This window comes from Lepisma saccharinum, chromosome 20 (assembly GCF_977018435.1).
Source record: "Lepisma saccharinum chromosome 20, izLepSacc3.1, whole genome shotgun sequence".
NCBI lineage: Eukaryota > Metazoa > Arthropoda > Insecta > Zygentoma > Lepismatidae > Lepisma > Lepisma saccharinum.
The window spans coordinates 61754267-61760266 of NC_139248.1; positions in this window are offsets into that span (position 1 = coordinate 61754267).

The window sequence follows — 6000 nt, forward strand, 5'->3', positions numbered from 1 at the left end:
ACCTGTTCATATGGTGATGCCAATGCCAAGTGAAAATGCCAAATTCAAAAAGTTTGAAGCCTTGTTGGAACACCCAGCATATATAGTCTGTGATTTTGAATCAAATCTCAAACCTCTTGCATTCTGTAGCCCAGACCCTGAGGAATCTTCAATTACATCTTATCAATTACATGAACCTTCTAGTTTTTATTATGTGGTTGTACAGGATGGTGTTGTTAGTAAAGAAGATTTATACATGGGACCAGATGCCATCAAAATATTTGCACATAGAATAGAAAATGAGTGCCATGACATAACATCTAATGTCTTATTAAAATCAAAACCCATGTTGCCTTTAACAGAGAAACAGATTGAAGATTTCAACAATGCAGAAAAATGCCCGGTATGTGATTCTGAATTTTCAGATATAAATATCAAGGTACATCACCATTCTCATACAGATGGTAAATTCTTAATGGCCCTGTGTAATAGCTGTAATATTAAGATCCAGAGACCAAAATTTGTCCCCATATTTTGCCATGGTGCATCCAATTATGATTTCCATCATTTGATCAGGTACGAGGGGTTTGACAAGCAGAATTTAAATATTTTAGCTGAAAATGATGAGAAATATATTGCTATTAGCAAAATCATTAAAGTTAATGGTGTTCCTATTCACTTAAGATTTCTTGATTCATACAGAATTCTGTCTGCTAGCCTGGCTACACTGGCCACTCAATTATCTGATGATCAATTCAAAATCACATGTGCTTTGTTTCCAAATCAGGACCTGAAATTAATTAGGCGGAAGGGTGTATATCCATATGACTATGTTACAGATTTTTCTAAATTTGATGAGTGTGCTCTGCCACCACAACAAGAGTTTTACAGCAAAATCAGAGGATCTGGAATTACTGATGATGATTATCACCATGCCCAATTGATGTGGAACAATTTAAAATGCCAGACATTTGGAGATTATCGCAATGCTTATTTAAAACTTGATGTGACCCTCTTAGCTGATATACTGCAGGCATTTAGAAAATCTTCCATGCAAAATTATAAACTGGATCCAATATATTTTTACAGTGCTCCGGGCCTAGCATGGTCTGCAATGTTTTTGAACACTAAAATGCAATTGGATCTGATCCAAGATCAGGACATGTATCTGTTTATGGAGCAATGTATAAGAGGGGGCATGGTGCAATGCTCTCAGAGATATGCCAAAGCTAATATCAAATATATTCCTGATTATGATCCAGCACTGCCATCAAATTATATACTGTATGTGGATGCCAATAGTCTGTATGGTTATGCTATGATGGATAAATTGCCATATGCAGGGCTTGAGTGGGTTGAAGATTTCAATATTGAAGATCTTAAGGATTTTGATGACAGTAACTATGGCCTATTCTTAGAGGTTGATCTGACAATTCCTGATAATTTACACAATACATTTTCTGATCTGCCCCCAATTCCTGAGGTTGAGTGCTCACCTGGCTCTAAACAGAAGAAATTGATGATGACTCTGGAGCCAAAACAGGGTTATGTCATATATTACAAAAACCTCCAGTTCCTGATGAATCATGGTGTTCAAGTGACCAAAGTTGGAAAAGTTTTGAGGTTCAGGCACTCAAGATGGTTGAAGCCATATATTGATACAAACACAGAGCTTCGAACATCTGCAATGAGCCAATTTGATAAGACCTTGTTTAAATTGATGGTAAATTCAGTGTATGGCAAAACAATTGAAAATGTCAGAAAACATATTGATGTTAAAATAATTACTGACCCCAGCCGGAGCAAAAAATTGATAGCAAAACCCAACTTCAATTACAGAAGAATTTATGATGAGCATATGGCACTTTTTAATATGAAAAAACAAAGATTAAGTTTGATAAGCCTATTTATGTAGGGGCTGTGATATTGGAATTGGCCAAATTACACATGTTAAAATTGTATTATAATGTGTTGAAACCTTTTTATGGTGATTGTGTAAAATTGATGTACATGGACACAGATAGTTTTGTTCTTGATATTCAAACAGAAGATGTTTATCAAGATATAGCACAGCCTGAATTGTTTAAATATTTTGATAGCAGTGAACATCAAGGATTCAACCCCACAACAAAAAGGTGCCTGGCAAGTTAAAAGATGAGACACTTGGTGATGTTATTGTGGCATTTGCTGGGTTAAGAGCCAAGATGTACAGTTTTGAAACATGTAGTGGTGCTGTTGCAAAAAAGCCAAGGGCATTGGCAGAGTAATTGTTGACAAAGAGCTTGAATTTGAAGATTATGAAGATTGTCTCAAATCATGTAGCACAATCAGAACATCAGAATCCAGAATTCAGAGTGTGGATCACTTGTTGACTAGCAATATTGTAAGAAAAGTGGCTCTGGACCCACATGATGATAAGAGATGCATTTTATCATGTGGCATACATACTCTACCATGGGGTCATTGTTATTTGAAAAATGGCAATCAATGCCCAATTACAGAGCATGATTTGAAATAAATAAACATGCCTATGAACTTATTTGGGTTCAAAAAACAGGCTATTATGGACCTGCCAACACCACAACCCTCTTCTGATATAATATCTAAACTAAGTGCTTTGTTAATTATTCATCTGAACAGCATACTTACAGATGTTGATGATGAAACAGGTAAAACATTGTACATATTTAACAATAATTTAAATTATTACCAATTACCTGTAGGTGGTCAATTGCAATTTATTACAACCCCTGAGGGTAATGTCAAGATTTCAATAGGGAGAAATATTTATAGAATTAAGCACTCAAACATGATTTCTGGCACTGTATATACTGTTTCTGCTGGTGACTGCTTATATATTGAGGTCCCGGGATCCTATGACAAGCTTATACCCTTTTTTATAGAATTAAGAATTAGATATTCAATAATAAATAACCGCTAAAACAAAAATGCCTAATGATATATTTGGCCATACAAGGCATGAAGATCACAGTGATGAGATTTTGATGCTTGATGTCAGAGTCAAGAAATTAAGAAGTGATTTACAAGCTTTACAAACCACACTCAATGCCAGCCTTCAACTAGAAATTACAAATTTACAATCACAATGCATGGACCCTCTTCTTAAAATTGATTCTGAACTCAAATTATTGCTTCAGAAATATACTGATTTGGCCACATTGGATAATTTTCAAAGTTTAGAAGAGGCTGTAGCAGCTCTTCAAGCCAAATTTAAGACCCAGGCCACCAACTCTGAGCAATTGAAACAACAATTGGAAGAGCAAATAAATAATGTCCAGGCACAGCTCCAAACAATTGTCAAAAGCATAAAATCACAAGAAGATTTTGATCTAGTGATTTCCACTCTAAAAGAACAGATTCAATCATTACAGATACCTAATCTGGACCCCTTGAACAATGCCATAGCCGAGGTTAAAGAAAAAATTGAGACACTTGAAAATTTTATGAACAACTTGCCATCTTCTGATGCTTTGAGTGCAATAACTCGGAGTGTTGCCAATATTAAGCTGCAACTTGAAACATATGAAGATTTTGGAAAAATTCAAAGTACCATAACCCATCTTGAGGGTACAATAGCAGCAGTGCAAAGTGATTTGACAAATGTACAAGAATCTCTAGAATCTCGCCTGCCTGGTATTGTAAATACCCTTGCCAGTGTCCAGCAACAGATCACAAAACTTGAAAACCTCAACACTGAATCTGAGCTATCTCATTTTCATCACTTGATGGATGATATCCAAACAAAGCTTGATATTTTACAACAATCAACACCCACTCAGGCAGATATAGCCCTGCTCCAAGATGCTATGCGTGGTGTGGTTGATGCTTCTGAATTAAATGATGTGAAATTGGCACTTGAATCTTTGCAAAATACTGTATCAAATCTGCCTACATCACAGGAACTTAAAAATATTAAGAGAGCTGTGTATCGCATATTGAAATCAGAAGATATCAAGAATATCCAGACAGAGATCAAACAACTCACTCAGACAGTGGCTACTCTACCAACCAATCAACATATTAATGAACTGCATGCCCTGTTTGAGGATATCAGAAGACAGGTCCATGATCTTACTGCTCAAAATTCAAAATTGGCAGTTGTTGAAAATTTACAGCAAATTGTAGCTAATATCAAGCAACAGCTAGGGACCATGGAATCTAATCAAGCAAATGCTCTGTCTGTTTTTGCCACCCATCTACAAGAGATTGTGCAACAATACAAAAAACTTGTTGTGGACATAAAAATCAAGCCAGGCCATGATGACGTTGTTAGGACCATCAATGAGCACCTTGAATCTGTAACAAGTAGATTGCTTACAGCAGAAAAAGAAATAACCGGCATAATCGCGAATCCAAAACATACAGTAATTCTTGAATTGTACAGTATCCCCAACAAAGAATATGATTCACCATTTACACCAGGTGGCAAAATATATATGCTGTCCCCTGCACAATTTTATTACCAGTTTTTTGTTGGGGGCACACTTAGACCAATCAAGATCAAATATTGGCTACAACCACAGGCACACCACTACCCTACCTTATCAATAACAAATGCTGATAATAAACCAAAAATCACCAGTGTAGAATTGGAGGATTTTACAGACCCCAATACATTAGAAACATCTTATGCTGAAGATGATGGCTCTCTGGAATTTCATATACAAATAGGAGATAAATTATATTTAGAAAATCCTGTAGTATCAGCTGCTGAACACCCCAAAGTTGCAATATTCTTGTTTTCATATTATGTCTAGACAAATTATTGTTGATGAATTACACAGACAAGCCAGACATAATTATAAGAGACTGCCAGTAGTCACAAAAGGCATAGATGATTTATGGCAGTGCGACTTGATTGAGATGGCAAGTGGACAGCTGAAAAACTTAGACAAAATCAACAAGGGCTACAAGTATCTACTCACTGTAATAGATACATTTTCAAAATTTGCCTGGGCTGTGCCACTCAAATCCAAGACTGGGGCATGTGTTACAGAAGCCTTCAGGACAATCATCAATCAGAGTGGAAGATCACCGCGCTATTTGCAAACAGATAATGGCAAAGAATTTTATAATTCAGTGTTTCAACAATTTATTAAAAGCCAGTCAATACAAAATTATTCGAGTTACAGTGATCTCAAGGCCTCAATTGTAGAGAGATTCAACAAAACCCTAAAAAATCATATGTATAAACAATTTACACTTCAAGGTAATTATAAATAGTTCAGTATTCTTTCAGAACTTCTACATAAATATAACAACTCGGTCCATTCCACAATCAACATGAAACCCTCTGAAGTAACTTCATCTGATGAGCAAAAATTGATCAGTACTGTTTATTATCCTAAATATCAGCCAACAACAAGAAAAGCCAAATACAAGGTGGGTGATCAAGTAAGAATCAGCAAATATAAGCACTTATTCAAAAGAGGCTTTACAAGAAACTGGAGCACTGAATTATTTACAGTGGTTCAAGTTAAACCTGGGACCCTTAACACATATATAATAAAAGACCACCGAGGAGAAATTCTCAAAGGCAGGTTCTATGAAGAAGAACTCAACAAAACTAAACAGCCTGACACATATCTCAGAAAAAATCATCTGCAAAAAAGGCAACAAGTTATTTGTCAAATGGCTAGGACTTCCAGAACACAGCTGGATCGAGGCAAACAAAGTGATAATATGAACACCTGGGATGTTATAAAGAGGCTGCCAGAACCTGAACAGCAGAATAAGAGAAATGGCAAGGTGCTGCCTGATAATATTAGATGTCTTATTGTTGGGCCATCGGCTTGTGGTAAAACTACACTAATAATTGATAATTTTTTATTGGCACCCAACTGGTTAGACTGGAAAAATAGGCACTTGTATGTCTTCTCTAAGAGCTTGGAACAATTAAAATATCAGCAGCTGATGAAGCTATATGATGGACTGGATATAGCCACTTTTGAACCAGATGTTAAGCCACTCCATGAATGTCTCGATAATTCTGTTGTTGTG